The sequence below is a fragment of the Bactrocera tryoni genome, chromosome 1 (assembly GCF_016617805.1).
Source record: "Bactrocera tryoni isolate S06 chromosome 1, CSIRO_BtryS06_freeze2, whole genome shotgun sequence".
Taxonomy (NCBI): Eukaryota; Metazoa; Arthropoda; class Insecta; order Diptera; family Tephritidae; genus Bactrocera; species Bactrocera tryoni.
The window spans coordinates 1,590,122-1,608,768 of record NC_052499.1 but is presented as its reverse complement, the minus strand read 5'-3'; the positions used below and the strand labels follow the sequence as shown (position 1 = coordinate 1,608,768).

The 18,647-nt window shown below is 38.0% G+C and overlaps 1 protein-coding gene across 5 annotated transcripts in view; it reads left to right on the top strand.

Moving 5' to 3' along the window:
* The window catches only part of LOC120773051, a 124,871-nt gene that overhangs the window by 65,663 nt on the left and 40,561 nt on the right, over nt 1-18,647 (top strand). Inside the window, exon 1 of one of the 5 annotated variants that reach the window (XM_040101992.1) lies at nt 13,735-14,624. The exons of the other annotated variants lie outside the window; for them this stretch is intronic. The gene's annotated coding sequence lies outside the window, so the exon portion shown is untranslated. Of the gene's footprint in view, nt 1-13,734; nt 14,625-18,647 lie in introns of those variants that run through there. 5 annotated transcript variants of the gene reach the window in all.

The window sequence follows — 18,647 nt, the reverse complement described above, 5'->3', positions numbered from 1 at the left end:
TTTATCATTGTAACGCATATATCACATTAGGGTGTACATGAAGTTGTTTTTGTGCTTTATATAGAAATTTGTACATTCGTTTTGGAAACATATCACCAAAGCAATGAAAATACTATAACAAAAAACTATTCTCCAAAAAAGTTTTGTAAAATTTTACCTTTAATTTTCTAGCATCTAACATACATATGTACATTACAAAGTGTGTACTCTAAAGCATGAGTTTTCAGCCTTTGACAAATCACGAACCATAATCGTAAATACACTAATAAATGTCATACGTTGTATATACATATATTCATATAAATAAATGTATACTTTTATTTGTGTAACTAAAAGTTAATGACTCCGCTTAATATGTAAACATATTCCCCGCAGTCAAACGGGCTCTTAGTCATTCAATTGCGCCTTGAGTCGAGAAATCATCAGTGGGGAAACTAAATTTCACATATTTATTCATCTATACCTGTATGTAGATATGTATGTGTACATATGTGCGAGGCTGTATGGATCACTGATCATTTATATGAGCAAATCTACTATATTTACTAGTTAAGTAGCCTACCCCGCGCACCTCGTCCACCTTATCGAAAGCCGCCTGCCTCCACTCATTCTCGTACTCACTGATGTATCACACACGTTTTGTGCACTCACTCGGTGGCACCGGTGCCTCCCCAGCCTCATGTATAGAATAGGTGCACTTGTCGCCGATATCCATGTCGTATACGCGACATTTTACGAGTTGATGACTACTATTAAGTATGATGCCATTTCGATATTCGAAAAAATGGCCGGACAAGTGCAGTATGGGGCACGAAATGAGCGCAGCTGCGGCAGTGATTGCACAAACAAATGAATAGGCACGACAATATGTGACTAGACCTTTTCGTGTGTTTTGGCTGCAATTGCAACAAAGTGTGCGTGCAAATGAAAATAAACGCTGACAATTTTTTATTTGGGCGTATGCTATTTTATGCGGTGCTTTACTCATTCAACTCTCATTATTTACTGTATTTCATTTTTTACGACAATTTTCTTCTTTTTTGGATTATTACTGATTTAAAAATATTCATTTTATTTTATTTTAAGCAACTTTTCATTTTGTGGCGGCGTTTTTGGCTTATTTTGCGCCACGTCGCATCAGTTACGCCTTCGCATCTGCTCAGTTGCCATCTCAGCGATAATATTTTTCGCAGCAGTGAAGCAATTGAACCTATTGCTTGGACGCCACAAAAAGTATGCGTTTTTGTTGATTTTATTTGCGAATTCAGCAAAACAACGCGTGAATTTGCAACAGCTGGACCATATATCATTTGTGTTTTTCACTTGTCTGTCTTTGTCATTCATTCAGTGTGCTTTGTGTAGTTTATTTGGCTTGTGGGCGACAACAAAAGGAAAAATACGGTTTTGAAATCTTTATTTATATATTTTAAGTCTTGCAGTCAACTTGGTGGTTGAAACTTGATTTTTTATTTCTTCTCGCATCTTTACTTGTGCCGTGTGGCAAGTAATTTGTTTACTGAAATCGAATAATCACCGGAAATGATTGCAGGGTTTTTGTTTGTCTTTTTATTGAAATGAGATTTTGGTTAGCTCACAAATTTGTACGAAGTCTTAATAAGCTAAGTGCATATTTTTCGTGAAATGGGTGCCCGATATTATATAAGTTGTTCAAATATCGCATTTATTATTAAATTTCTTAATTCCAGCGAATAGAAACTAAATAATACATTATTGTTTTTTAATTAGGCCGAAACCGAATGGACCGAAAGAAGGCACCAAATCATACATGAAATATTCAGTAAAAAAGTCTGTATTTGGTAAAAAGTTAGGCGAATAAATTTTGAATCTCAAAGTTGGTATACTATATGAAGAATATTCAAAGACATAAACCGCAATGTCGCCTATTTTTGAGAAGGGTTGCTAAACATTAGAGGGAGAAGGAGATGAGTTAACTTTTGTGTTTACATCTACTTTAAAGCATTAAATTACAGGTATTAATATGAATATGGGCGGTGACACGCCCACATGAAACTTTCATCCTTTAAACTGCATTACGTTTATCCTTAGGTAAGTGCAGTATGCCCCACCAAATAATTTTACGATTCTGCCGTTATTTTCAAGAGTGAAAACAAATGTTTTGTGAGAATACTTCTAGTGTTGGTGGAAAGAAAACTTGCAAAGTAATAGTCATTAGGCAAATTACGTAATTATTCACAACATTTTAGTTGAGTTTTCAAAATGAATTGGAGATTTTTATGCAAAACATACATATATATGTACTAACATATTCGCCAGTGCTGTCAAGTGACTGTTGGTTCCCCGCAAGAATGCAAATTTTCCATCAACAACCAACAATTGGCAATAATAGTCAATCAACAACTTCATTGTAAGCAGAATGAAGCCGATAACTGTCTGCAAGAATGTAAACAGTTGGCTGCTTGGAATGTTTGCCTGCTTGCCACGGAGCCCATATGTTTGTACATACCGGGCGGGGAGCTGTGGCGTACCGCACTTTGCGCTGACTGTTGTCTGCTGACTGGCCTTTTTATGTTAATTAAATGAACCACACACGGCTGATGAGTCTTGCGGTTGGGGCTCCGCCACACTTGCGAACATTTGCACTTACGAACATGCATATCTACGTACATGTACGTGTATCTTAATATGTAGAGACTGCTCTTCTGCACACAGCTAATGCTTCCTGCTCGCTTGGCATTTGCAAGTTTGCGCCGAGAAGCTTAGCTCCGGCCACAGCCCACTGTGTTAGCCGCCCAATTGCGTTGCTCGCAATCCCTCTCGCTCTCTCCCTGCCGCTGCTGTGTGCGCCATGCGGCAAGTGGATGGCGATGTGGATTTGTGCGGTAGCTGAATATTCAAATTGATAAATTTACGTTATGTGAATTTTTAATTGAGCAGCCACTTAACGATAGGCAAAGAGTATCTTAAACGCACACACACATGCATGCGTACATACAGTGGCCTGGCCTGCGTTGCGGAATTCATGGCAGGCCACATTCTTGCTTTTCGCGCCGCATGATTTACTGCCATCTGCAGCTACAAACTATCACTTGGCGAGCTTTTTAAATGGCAATAGAACTCCGGCGTTCGTATTCAAGCTGCGTCTGCTGCGTTGCGAAGAAACCAGCTCGCTGACTTGGCGTGCGGGCAGCAAGTGGTGAAATAGGCGCGATATGTGGATTAGGTGGTGATGGAGAAAGGAAAAAATGTGTGCCTGCTCAACTGTGAGTCATCCGGCAGGCATGAGTCAGGCTGCAGAAGTTTTGCATTAACTGATTTTGACTAGTAGATAGCGCGCAAGACGCTCACTTTTGTATATAATTTATAACAATTTGCGTTGGTTCCTAAAGATTGGATCGAAAAATACTGCTTTCTCCTAATAAGTAATACGGGATTAAGACATTAATTCAAAAATTTTCAAACACACTTGTTTTTACTTTTAATAAGGAATAGACTATTGACTCCCTTCATAATGTTCCAAAGGCCTGTACTTCATAAATAATAATCAACCGCTCACTGTGAATAGGCAAGACAATTTCGAAATCAGAAGTCATGAGACATGACACCAAATGACAAACCAAAAACAAAAATATTATTATTTTTTACCTTTGAAATAAAGTTGTGACTGCTAACGCTGAAATTGTTTAAAAACTCGGAAAAATAAAAATCAAAAAGCTTAGACACCAACGCGCCGGTCAAACGACTCACGCTTAAAACCGTTAGAGATGTGGATAATCTTTATTCTTACCATAATTTTCATCTCGCTTGTGACTATCTCGGCGTGGCTGTGTGTGTGTTGCGACAGCTGTTAACAGCAATTACCACATAACTAGAAATTGGCCAATTGTCGCTGGTATTTAAATAAACAATTTGATGGCGTAACTTTGGCGTGCTTTTTCCCCTCACCCATGCAGAAAATCCACGCTCCCATTTTATAACTGCACCCCATTGACTGTATATGCAACTCTGCGCAACTGCAACTTGCAACACCCTGCCAGTCGCCTCATGTTGCAGTTGGCTTAACAACTTGCTGCATTTGTTGGTGTTCAACGCTGCCGCAATAACTCAACAACTCGCTGATTTGTCAATTTGCAACATAAGGAATTTCGAAGGAAAAAACAAGCAGGCAACAACAAACATAAGCAGCAACTGGTAATTGCGCGATGATTGCCCACAAACGCGGCCAATAAGTCGCCTAAAGGCCAGCGTAGAATCATAACAGCGCGCAAATGTAAACTAAGCAGCACAAACAACAACAACAACAATCACAGCGTTAGCATTAAAGTGCATGAGATTTCCATATAAGAAGCTCGGCTACAACGAAACGCCAATAAAAACCAACAACTAATCATGTTCCACGTCCGATTTAGCTTTGCGCCGCACCAAAGCTCAGCTCGGCTCAACTCGGCTCAGCCTTAATCAGATGGAAATGTCGTAGCAGCAACTAAACAATAAACAACAGCAGTCGATAGCCACCCATTACACCTGCAGTGAGCAATGCTGCACGTGACTGCGTGTGTGTGTGTGTAAGCCTGTGTATTAGCTGCAATGAATCCATCATGTTTGTGGCACGTTGGTCGACGCCTCTTCTCACACTTCAGCTCTTTTCTGTTGTTTGTGTTGCCATTGAGAGGTTGTTGTACTCGAGTTGTTGCAATTATTTGTATGTGGTTTTTGTTTAATGTCAAATTTTTCGTAATGCTTGTGGTTGCGCTCATAATTTTTGCAATGCTTCGTTACATTTACATATACTTACATATGCATATAAATAAAAACGAAAACAAAGTAAGGGTAAAAAACAACAATAAATGCATTCTCATTTTTTGCTTAAGATTTCCGTTATTAAAACTACTCAAAGCAAACGTTGAAATGTTTATTCATATTTCCCTCTCTCTCTCTTTTTTCTAGGTAAGAGACGCATTCATTGCCGCTTTTTTATTTCAAGTAAGTGCAAATGAGGCATTTTACATACATTTTTCGAGATTCCGATATTAAAGTAACCTCGGAAATATAATTTCGGGATCCCGAAATGTTATTGATAATATTTTTTTTGTTTAGCGCTTAGTCCATCTTTGACAGTTTTTTACTTAAAAACCGTTGAGAATCGTGGATCCCAAACGAAATCCGTTATTGCATACACTGTTCGGGCGCTTATGCAACCAAACGAAAAAATCATGATATTCATGTTGTTTTTGTATTTATATGTATTCATATAGCTAAGCGAAATGAACTCAAGGTCGGTAACTTTGGCAGCACAAAAAGTTACAAACACTTTGTGATATTAGCTTCCACACCAACTCTTCGACTATTCAAAACACTGTTTTGTCACTCCCCGCTCTTCTCCTTGCATGCGAAAATTGTTGTTACCTTGTTGAGGGGCTTAGCCAGGCTTTGGCCGATACTATATTGGCACTTGCAGCACTTAAGCATTGCTGGGCTAGACGTGCTTAAGCAATTTAAATGCGCACTTAAGTGCTTGTCTCAGTTCTTGGAAATGCTTTCATTCTATTATCCGCAGAAGATTAGATAACTTAACTGAATGCGTATTTGCAGTAGAAGAAATGCCACTTTACGCCTGGGAATGCTACCAGCTTTGGCTCGGGACATTCCGGTGAAACGGAATTGTGAGAAGCAATTGTGGCTTATGGTTGAAGACCTAAAACTAATTGTTCAAGCATGCCTGTGTCATAACATTTGCAAATATCAATGCATAAATCTTGGGTAATTTTCTACTCTCGCGAGACAAATGACAACGGCTCATTCTGTTTAACGAATTTCGTCACAATTGTGTCAAAAACTTAAACCGTTGTAGAAGTTTTTTAACTTATCTGACTTAACACAAAGGATTTTGTTAGGGGATTTCAGAATCGAGAATAAAGTCATGCGTTTGAGTAGAGGATATGCTTCTCTCAATTCAAAACTTCTTCTGATTTTAAAGCATTCTAAAAGAGCAGTTTGCAATTATAATAGCTGCTCGTGGATCGCTCAATTAATTTCAAGTTGTATTTCAGCTATTCTCTAAAAACGAAACACTGTCATAAAAATGCATTTGAAACATATAAAAAAAATACTAGAAACCTAAATGAACACCATTTTACTTGAGAAATGCATGAAGTAACTTGAAAAGCAAAATTCTCGCTCCATAACGCTTAATATATCGCTGCAATTACAAGTACACACAGCCATTGCGAGTAAAAAGAAAACGGGTTTGAAAAAACAAGCTAGAAACAAAAACAATGTAAACGGCGAACTGCAAGCTTCGGGCTACGAATCGCGGGCTTGAACACAGCAAACCGGACAAGTAGACAAGTAGCGCTCTGTCTATAAGCGTGTAAGTCGGTCAGTTGGTTGAATTTACGATTGGCATTGCCATGAATTAACTGGAATTGAAAGCGGCTTAGAATTCTTAAATGAATTACCAAAAGAGATGCGATTAAGACAGCGCAATGTGCTAGTGTATATACTCGTACCTGTACTTATTATATGTAGTAAATGGCGAAGAGGGAGGGAGCTAGAATTGGCACTACTATGAAATGGATGAAATGAAACCGAAAGATTGGTAGTGAAACGAACGGGGTTTGCTAGCGTTAAGAACGCTTTCTTCAAAATATTAGCCTTTTCACTATTTTTTGCTAATTATTGTTTTATAATCTTCAACAATACTTAGACTATGCTTACTCCGAAATGTGTTCTAATAGCATTTGCTCACTCACCTATGTAAGAGAGCTAGAGCTGCTTGAACTGATCTTATTTTTTTTTTTCATAAGTTATTAGTAAAATTTAGATCTTGAATTGAGCATTGAAAGCACCACTTGATCAACTCTGCCTTTCCTCCCTAATTCAAGTTAAGCCGCATAGCTCAACTCTTATTAATGAAACCAGTCTCTTTATTTTTGTCATACTCGTTCAGCTTCATTCATGAGTCTCGCAGGTTGGGGATCTATTATATCTTAAAAAGGTTTCAAAATTAGTTTTTCAGCAAATTCTAAATATCAAATTGAGTTTTTCAATACTTGTGTTGCAGCAATTCTTATCTCTTGACCCTCAGCCTTTCCAAGACTAGACAACGCGAACTCTACACAATAATAAATAACAACCACAAAGGCACATGTAAATATGTATTTGAGCACCATGGTTACCACACAAAATTAATTATGAGAAGCTAAGTCGGGATCCACTTGCCACGCGCTGACGGTTCTAGCCAAATAATTTTGATCAACAGCCAGACTTCAAAAATTACAGTTAAGTTCATACATACAATACATGTATACATATTCTGTGCAGGTGTGGTTATTGTTGTTGTTGCTGTACAATTTGCGAAATTCTGCAAACACCTTTGACATTCAAAACGCCGCAACAGCGCAGCTCAGCCTCAATCTTCGTCTACGACTTTAGCGTTAGTCTCTGTGATTGCTGCCATGCTTGTGGCAACACTTGTTTGTGCTCGTGCATGTGGGTGTGAGTTGCTAAACCGTCTTCAAGTCGCCAGTCTGCCTACTTAGCGTCCATGGCGTGGCTTATCAAGCGTTTTTAATAACACATCATTGTTGTTGTTGTCTTTTGCTGCGCCCACAAACATCAACAGAGCCAGCAAGAGACACCTTTTTGCACTTGCCAAGCGATTGCGCCATTTTGTTGGTTTTTGTTTTATAAATTCACATCCACTTTTAGCACAAATAGATTTGTGTGTATGTATGTGCCACATAACAGTCTTATTTTTATGATGAATGAGTGGTGCAATGCCAAAGTGGCTAATTAAATTGTATTTTCATAAAGGCGGCTATAAAAAATAACAACAATACAACTTAACGCCTTCACGGCCCCTGTGCACACTATATAAAAAGGTAACACAACTACGGTGATTGAGGGCACCATGAATCTACTGCTAGTCGCGGTATCGTAATTTTCGATGCTGTCTTCGTGGAACGAAGCAGGATAGTCAGCAGCTTGGCGCGGACCTGACAGAGTTCATCAGCGGGTTTTCCAGGCCGTTGTACCCTAGATCGCAGCAGACTCAAATGGAATAGATCAAGACTTTTAGGTTTGAAAACCCATTTTAATGTCCTTGTTTTCGATACATAGCTTCAAGTAATAGTTTCGGCTCTCTAAAATCGAAAATTTATAAAGTGCTATAAATAACACAATACTAAGCCTACGAGCAAGTCAATTCTCTTAAGTATCTGTACATAGTAAGTAATCCCATAATTCCGTGTATTATACATAGTTGAGAGCCATTCAGCCCACTTTCACATGCACTCGACTCAACTTTGTTAAAATATTATTCGGCTCACATGCAAATCAAACGAAAACTAAACCAAAATTTAAATAGAAATAAAAATCCAATCAAAAAGCAACACATCGAAATATTTGCAAAGGTCATTGTGGAGATCAAGTGTGCGCAAGCGCGTATTCGAATTCAAGTGTGAACGACCATAAAGCGTATAAGAGTTGCATAACACAGTTTTACTAAATTTTTCGCATTCATTACGACGTGCAGCCTCTGTGGAAGCGCGGTGTTGGGGGTGCAGGGGCGCAACGTTGCATTTCATAGATTTTTTGTTTCGCATATTTTAGCTTCTGCATTGAAATTCGTCGTTGGCTTTTGGAGTTTGAAAGTTTCGGTCATAATTCGCATTTGATGACGTGTGGCAACCTTCGGTCGATTTGATAATATTTTGACATTGTTCATTTGCTGGTAATACTTTTGTGGATTTCAGTTCGGCTGTTTGGCCGCTGAATTCAAGTGTATGTATGTATATATGGAAGTAGTTTAATTTGCAATTTGACTTTTCTGTCAAAGCCAAAGACATCAAATTGACTTAACATGGCTGTATGAAATTAAGAGTTCAGTCACAAAATTTTAAGCTTTTTTCTAAACTTTGGTATAAAGATACTTATATGGTTGTACACATATGTATATATTTACGAACGTGTTGAAATAAAGTCTTTAAGCTTTTGTTCTTTAGCTGATTAGCGTATGCCTTAGCGCTGAAAGTGACCTTGTAGCTTTATGGCCGCCATCAAAGAGACGGGATAATATTTGATTAATTTTCAGCAATTTATGCGCTCATTTATGAGTTTCATTAAACAGCTTGAAGCGTATTTATTAAGATATTCATTTTTGAAAAGAATGATGAAGCTACTCTAGAAGTGCTCGAGAGGAGGATTCTTCACATAAGATGGGAAACGTAACTTCAGTCTTCATTTCAACATCAAACCATTTGACTGCTATTTCAGAACAAATCGGCTAATGGATTCAGTTTGTTCAATGATGCAACAACTGATGGCGATCCTCAAAGATGGGGATGGTTTTTTTATTAAAGTGTTTGGAATTTTTTTATTTTTTTATTTATTTCAATTACGAAAATTTATACCTATCTGATTTTATGTATTTTCTTTGTTGCTCTGATAAACTAGGCGATTAATGGTTTTTTTTTTCCAAAGGTTATTATTACACGCTAAACTCCCGCAATCAGAGTCATGGTTTGCTTACCAATTCAATCGAAGTACACATGTATATAGAATTTAATTACTAATAAGTGGAGGGGGGCGGGCATAACTTCCTATCTTAGCAGCGCCATAAAGCTTACATTACGATAACAATAACAACAACAAGCCAAATTGACTTCGTGAACTTGTTGTTGCCATTTGGCTGAACATTCTAATAGGTGTCCACTTGTGTTTCGACCGAATTGCCGCATCGTTGAACATAGCTGTTGTTCATCCGATTTCCATTTTTATTCTACGCCGGTGACATTCTAAAGAGAATAAAAAAAACTGTTTGTTGAGGGCTTTAACCAAAAAATGTTTTAAATGGCAGCAATTGCCAAGCAAACGCGCCACCGACGCAGTGGAAACTTCATTATGGCCACAGTTGGCTGGCACTGGGGAAGTGAATGAGACACCCATGAAGAGCCTCGCTGAATAATCGATTTGTGTGTGCGTGTGTGTGTGTGTACGTGTGCGGTACATGTAAGCAGTTCATAACTATAAATAACACTAATCACAATCTAAAGTAATAAATTTCATTTACAAATTCCAAGCACTCGCTGGGCGGACATTATTGAGGTTAGAGCGATGACTGAACAACAAGCCACACACACACACAAATAATCATTCCCAAACAGTCTGCTGCCTACTTGGTGGCAACTGATTTAGCCAAACGTTGGCTTTTTGTGACGCGAAAAGGAAATCATAAAAATCCAACAACATTTGTTGCATGCTCTTGCTCACTTTGCACCCTTGGCCACCCCTCGGCGCTGCGTTCGCGTTCGGTTATTACGGTTCATCGGGGCGTATACGCACCACCGCCAGTGTTGAGCGCATAATTATACTGTGCGGCCACATTCGTCATGCCTCAAATGCGCATAAAAAGGCAAACGGCATTGCTGCAGTCGAAAACTACAGCAACAACTACCACAAAATGTCTGGCTCACCAACGCAGTGAGCGCATATTGCTGCAAACATGAATGAGCTCGTTCATTGCCTTGTTGTTTTTGCATGGCTGACGATTTTTTACGTTTACTGTCATTGCTGTTGTTGTTGTGTTGCCCAAAGTTATCAAGGTGGACATTGCGTCACGCCTCAACGATCATTTAGTTAGTTTTTGTTAATTTTATCTTTTGTAATACAGTTGCCAGCAGCCACCGGTGTCCACAAACTGTTTGCAACATGTCGGTAGGTATGAGTAGGTGTGTATATGTATGTTACGCTCGCGGACCAGTATTGTTTTGTCGACTAGTTGCAGTTGCCCAACCATTCCGCCATTCTGACGAACGAGGCAACGAAACTAAAAGCTGCCGCATTCTTCCACACAAATAAATACTTATAAGCACCTAACCAAATGAAAAAGTACAGTTATATATATGTATGTACATACACGTCGGCACTCAGACTCTCGCGCGTTTCTGTGCAATCTCATTTCCCCACACTGTGTCCCTCTATTCGTGCTGATTGGTCCGTAGTTCTGAACCTCTTCAAAAGCTGCAAAATCCCACCCCCTCCGTAACTAATGCCATGAGTTCTAGACTGCTTGGAAAGAGTTCGAAACATTTTAGAAATATTTATTTAAAACTATTTCTTAAATTTAAATGAAAAACTAAAGCTTTTCCATTAAAACCTTTGGCCTTGAAGCGATTGTACACCCCTTTGGGCAGAAGATGCATCTTTCAATACTATTAACCCTGGTTGTACATATTTGGTGTCTGAATGGAAATACGGTTGACGGTGTATCTTCTATTCTTGTTACCCGGCTTTCTGATTGCTGATATAAGCTAGCTAAAAGGAAGCTAATGTAGATTAATATACAAGTAAGTGCTCTTAAGATCGATTTGGGAAAAAATCAATTTACCTATACAGACCAGTCCGGGTCAATTTGATATTTCATTTGGCTATATTTTTATGTCTATTGAGATACTACAATACCATTACATTAAATATTGTTTATAGTACTTTATTATTTTATTGCATTATTATTGACAATCGAATACTTTCGTGCCCATAATATTCAAGCTTGCCTACTTTGTTTGTTTATACATATGTAATGCTTAGCTCACATTTCAATTTTTCCACGTTACTTGATGGCTTCATTATCATTTTAAATGTGATTGTATTTCTTTCGTTGCGTCCTCCAGTGGGTGTGGAAATATGTCATGTGCACACCTGCCTGTAGACATGTATGTATGTGTGTACCTGCAAGTGTGCGCATATTGATTGATTTCTCTTCATTTTGTTTTCATTTCGTAGGCATTTATGTTTATTGCATACTTAAATCGTTTATGCTCAGCGCTTGCGCGTACCAACTATTAAGCGCCGCCAAATGGGTCAGCGAGCAAGCTGTTACAAGTTTTATTTGATTTCATTTTAAATATTTTCGAATTGGCTTTGGCGTTACTTTTTTCATTAAAGAAAGAAAGAAATTTTCGGCGGCATATTTTCGCCGCTTGATGCATGCGCTGAATATTTAATTATTAATTAGTTACATGGTTGCATACCTACCGAGCACTAAAAACGAAATTCCTTTAAAGAATACATATGTACATATGTTTGTCTATTTGCACTTACATACATGTACACACAAGTAAGTAGTTCTCGACACGCTCGCCACGCCTTACCGCCAACGCCGGATTTGAGTACATTCCGATTCCATAATTCGGTTTTAATTCCCTCTGTCGCATATGGGGCAACCTGCAAGGCGTCGCAGACGTTTTCTGCGCTTACCTGCAATTATGCTTGTTTATCGCTATTTAATTATATGTTTGTCTACAGGTATCGACTGCATAGGCGCCTGTGCTTCTACTGCACTGTTGCATTGACGAGGGGCTTTGCAAGCGAATGAGCCATTTGTTGAGGCACGAAGCTATTTAAATTTATTTTTCGGGGCAACAAATGTCGTTTCTAATTAAGTTACCAGCGCTCATTAAACGCCTCTAAATTTTGTTGTTATTATCATAAGCCATGTATTTTTATTAATTTTTATTAATAACAAATCAATGTAAATTACTTTAGTTAGTCAAAGTATTTGGTTTCCTCCATCAAAGTCTACATGTAGCTTTCCGTTGGATTAAACATTGTTAAGCATGACTTCCTCTGGGAAGATAAGTTTCTAATTAAGTTATATAAATTATTAAATATAATCTTTTCATTTGTATATTTGCATATATATCGCACACATAAGGGTATAAGTGTATGTGAGATTATCTAAAGCGTGAGAAACTGACCATCTGGACTGCTTTTGACTTTTGAGAAGTATAAAAGTTCCGAATGGTGTTGATAGCCACAACCGTTTTGTTTATAATGACGTTACTCTTATGGTTGATGAAGTCGAGTCCGTTCAGATTACGTAGACCTCCATATCTGATGTCTGGCTAGATATTACTTCGACACAATATTATTTGCAAAGCCTATTTTAGATGAGCGCTAACATTGGTTCTTTGTCGTTTTTTGTTCATAATTCCATATTTAGCATTTCTTCAAACCTTTAGAGCTTCTTTCTAAAAAAAGTTGATTATAAATCGATGCTTTATTTTTTTTCATACAAAACTAAATTTTAGTGATAATTCTTGGAAGCATTGCAGAAAAAGTTTTAAACAATTGCGTTTTATAAACAAGTTGTCAAATAAATAATGATATTTACTGGTAGATAGAGACTAATTTCTTCTGAAAACAAAAACAAATACATCAAAAAAGCTCTCAATCAAAATTGTGACTTCAAACGCCGGCCGGTAAACACAAATAAGACCTCAAGGGGCTTTTCTCTAGCGGAATGCGTGAATTTGCCGAATAAAGAAATCGTTTGTGCAATTCTCATAATGTCAATAAATATTAACGCTTGCCGCTAAAAATAACAACAATAAGAAAGAAGCGAGTCGGCGGAATACCTCTTACCGAATTGCCGTTGAGCAGGTAAACAAAGAAGTCTTCAAAATTTGGTGTACACAGATCTTATTTACAAGTGCGCTCAAGTGCGCGTGTGTGTGTGTGGGCAAGGGCTAATAATACTATTTATCGCGTATACGCGCCGGCGGCCAATATGATTATTTCGATAAGCGCGAAAGCAGCGACGCTTGCGGCGACTGCGCTGTCGGGCGAAAAGCGAACTAAGCAATTGCTTTTGTAGCTGTCGAGCTGCTGAGATCAGTTCATCGGCACAGTCCGCTACGCGCCGCGTTCGTGTAACGAGCTGCTGTTGCCGCAATTTATTGTAGTGAGTGTGAGGAAACCAAATAACAACAACAAAAGCGCAAATATTAACAGCGAAACAACGGGACAATTCAGCAATCAGTGAAAATCGAAGAAAACGTGATAAATAGTGAAATTATTGAAGGAAACCGAAACTGTCGTCAGCGCGAATTGTGCCGAGTGCAAACTGAAAACATTTGAAAAAGGCGACGAAATTAAAAAGACATAACACCAAATGCAACATTTACCGCGGAAATCGCGCGAAAGACATTTGCACAAAGCAATCGCGGTGCTATTGCACTCCAGTTTTGTTATAAATAAATGTGAGAGTGTGTGCGTGTGTGAGTTGCATATCTGCAAATCACTTCTGCCTGTCTGCTGATTGTCCGTTGTGAATGGCACTTTGATTGAGTGAATGCGACACGATATCACTCACCAACCACCAAATTATTGTCCGCTCACATAACAACAACATATAAACTTGTTGAAGGTGAATACGAAGAAAAATTCCATAAACAAGTAGACAGCCTCAAGTATTTTCAGATTTAATAAAAAAAATATGTGGAATTAAAAAAAAATAGTTTGAGCCATTTTATTTCAATAAATGTTGTAATAAAAGCTGAACAGCACAGGAAAAAAAGCTGTGAGTAGTGCCGATATCAACGAGTTGTGTTCTGAGTGAAATATTGCTAACATTTTTCATTAAGTTGCATAAGTGTTTGCGCCAGAGAAAGCTACGTTAAACAGTGTTAAAAAATCCAAACAAAATATGAATAAATTCTGTTTAATTCCAAATGATCGAGTTCAAAACGTAATTAGTGGTGACTGAGAGAATCAGAGGTCGGTAACTATTTTTCAATTGGTAGTATATGGATCGCTGCTATTACTATACTACTAAATGCTAAAAGAGGCGAAAGAAAGCATTGGTAAGTAGCGCCCCACTTGCCGAAATTGTAAGCTTTTAATTATATTGTAATTACAAAAAAGGCAGCCTAACTAATAAATAAGCATTTTGACAACATTAATAGACTGTGCTTAAACCGCCCAATTGACTCAATTGAGTGGCTGCCTGATATGCTCAAACCATTAGCGATAAGTCATTGATGTCCATAAGTATAAAATGCATGGCTTTGCCTTGTGTATCATGGATCTTGACTACGCGCCCAAATAACGGTGGTGCCAATGTTGCCGCCAGCCAAGGCATTGCATCACAGTCGTCATTTTATCTGCAGGACGCGTCCAATTTTCGAACGAGCGCTTCGAACCGATTTCTCACTTTTACCGTTTTCTTTCATTTCATTGCCACATCCAAAATGAAATGTATAGGTATGTAATTATTTAGCATACAATTATGGCAACGTTGTAGCAGTTGCAGTGGGCCTTTGGTTCAATTGGAAATTGAAATGTTAATAAACTGCAAGGAATGCCATTAACTTATCAGCGTGTCGGCGTGACGGCGACATTCCATTGAATATTGACACTAGCAATGTGGCTTTGCCTCAATTGCATTGCTTATCTATACATATATATACCTATGTATCTGGTATATATGTATGTACATTGGTACATATATCTTTTGCTGGATACAATTGCATAGATTGGCGTCAGGTTTCCGAACAGCAAACTTGTATGGACGTATTCGCTGAGCGATCGTGTATTTGTAATATCCAGCAGCGCGGCGTAAGCGTGCGTCTTGGCAGGGAAATTGCAAAAAGTATACCATTTATCTTTGTCATCTGCAAACTCTTTTTGCCAACACTTGTCTCATAATCGCATACTTTCTTTTCAAAGTGGCCACGCTTCTCTTGTGGCGATGAGCTATTGAAAAAATAGCAAATATATTACACTTAAGTTTAAATATCATTGTGTATATGTATAGATAAAATATCGATTTTCGATGTCGTTGTGAGATTTATTTTGTGAGGTTTGCTTTCAAACATCTCAGAATGTTGAAGAAATTTTGAGCATTTGAGCTTTTGAATTAAGCCAGTTTAAGGCAAACCGCACAAAATTCAAAAAACTCACAATAGTAAGAGTTGTGATTTTTGTGAGGGCATGAGAATAGCGCTGATAATAGCAAATCCTTTCAATTATAAATTCATAATTCCGAACTTCTTTTATCATGAGAATTCTAAAAACTTGTTCGCCAAAGCCTAAAACAAGGCTTCAATTTTCTCAGTTTCCTGATGTGCTAAAAGACATGGCTTTGCGCCAAAATCAACATCCAACACCGAGCTTTTCCATTATGACATAACATTATAAAAGCAATAATTATGGAAAATCATGTCTTTTCACAAAAATCATTTGAAAAGGAGTTGCATTTTGCAATTGTTTGCATTTTCTTAGTAAATTAGCAGATAGTTCCAAGTATCTACATATGTAGCTTTACAAGCGCATACATGCATATATGAAACTATGTAAGCGTGTTTCTTATAGCTGAGTCTGCATTTTCATTTCTATGTTCATTTTCATTCAACTTTGCCTTTCGTACAGCAACAACATCACGTTTTCAAGCAACTTTTAACTTGCACTTTTTACTACCTTGTTGTTTTTAGTGTTGTACGCTCCCGTACAATCGCCAGCTGGGCAATTTCTTTGGAATTATTTTCTATCATTTTTTTGTTAGTTTTCATAAACTATTGTCGACGTTTTTATATGTTTTTTGTTCATATTTCTTAATGTTGTTGGGGTCGCCGTCACCATTATGCAACAAAATATTAACACGACGCCGCAGAAATAACGTGCCACACATGGCAATAAACGAAATCGAAAGACAGTCAAAGAAGGCAAGAAAAAAGCTGCTGAAAAGGAAATAGACACTTGTAAACATATTTATGTGCAATGTATTTATATAATAAGCGACAGTGCTTATCGAACAATTATCGTTGTTGCGCTTATTTTCAATTGCTTTCAATGCATACTGAATTCAAAGTAAATACGAAATCGATGACGTTTTGAATGCAAATCAACAGCATAATGCATAATGCCTATGTACATATGTGTGTGCTGCATGGATAAGCTCCCGTGCATATGTAACAGCTGACTTAAGTGCTAACGGATGTGTGCAATTGCTGTTGCAATAACAAAAGCAACAAACATGCTGTGACAATCGCTTATCTTGGCTGCATTGTGTGTCCGAACGGTGCTGACTGCTTTCGGCTGCACTTGCGCTCATTTCGTCAGGAGAATTGACAATTTTTGCCGGTTTGCATGAGCAAACTACAACAACCAGTGTGTAAATGGAGTAGAAAATAATTTCGTTCGAGCAACTTTATGCAACACTCAAATAGAAAATGCTGACAGTATTTATTGTTTTTGTTGTTATTTTTCTTATGCAATACAGTTGCAAAAACTCGATTTCTTCCTTTTGACCCGAAGTGAAATTGGTGCAATTAATGCTCTTACTAGAACTGAGCTCAAGAGATGAAAACTTAAGGAGCTCTTTATGGGTCTGGCGATTCCTTAGATAAGGAACGAATCGTCGCTTCCGAATTCTACTTCAAAACAGGGCCAGGCTGCTAGCTATCAATTAGCCACCACTTAGCTGGTTCAGTAAAAAACTTTGAAATATTATAACTTTGAAATATTTCTGGTATAAAACGGTTTCGCATCACTTTTTAATTCTAAAACCAAACCAAACCAAAAAAAAATACATTTTGTATGTACGAATAAGAATGTAGAATTTTGTTAACTGGATTTTGGTTTGTTTTAAATACACTCATATTAATATATTTCAACTCATTTCCGAAATAAAATAAAATGTAATTGAACTCTATTTGCTAATTTTCTCTATCAAATCTAATTACAGCATTGTTAGTTTTTCCAATAACTTCAAAATCTCCACTCCCACCACTTCAAACGAGTTCGCCAAACGGAAGTGTCTGTAACAATAAAATAAAACGAAAAATTCCGTGCTGAAATTAATCAAAGAATATATAAGAGCAGATATGTGTTGTTTGTATTCCACCAGCTTTCTTGCTCTGTTGCCATTTGTTACTACAATTTATTCGCCGCTGTCAGTCGCCATTGTTCTGCACGAGCTCCAACTATCGGTTGATTCTCCACACGTCGGTGCTGACTGACTGTCGATACGTCTGACAACTGACATGGTGCTCGGCACCCCGGCTTCTCGTTCCGCCGTCATTTAATTTACGTTGCCGCATCTGTTGCAAGAAGGCAATCAGCTCACCCCTCTCTGCTAATAACTAGCAGCGTTCTTTGTCCTCCTCGCTCGCTTTGGCTATTAGCCGTCTGCCTGCTCCACCGCCCCGACAGTGTGGTAGTCGCCATCACTCCATTGTAGCCATCCACCGTCTGCCGTCAGCATATGCCGCGTTGTACGTTAACTGCTCGGCGTTGTTTATTTGTCTTCGGCAATTGCGAAAAATTGCATTTGCATCCACTCTCACTCATTCATTCGCATAATTGAATTACAATCAATTTTCGTTTGCTATCGCTTCGTTTTTTCCTTTTTCTCGATTTTATGATTTCATTATTTATATTTTTAATGTTCGCTTTCAATGCAATTCATTCTCAAAGCGCCGCATACAAAGCAGCAATGCGAGCAACGCAATATTTCCGCTTACTCCTCGTTTTAACCGTTATTTTTTGTTACAGCTTACTGTTCTTTATGTTTGCGTGCACTTATTTTTGGAATAATAATTATATACGAGTATGCCAGCTTCCAAAATAATTTAATTTTCAAAGTAATAAGACTAATAATATCAAGCTGTGCTTTTAGGTCGGGCTTAGCATCCAGAACAAGATATCGACATTAAGTTTCCAGACATATTTTCTAGAATTTCACCTTCCCTAACAAAATATTTGCTAACAACATACTGTTGGTGGTTGCGAGTTCTTGTGGAATAGGGCTCTATTTCATGTTTTGCTGACGTCATAATACTAGCATGAATGAGTATTTTTGAGCTGTGGCAGGATCTGTACGAGAT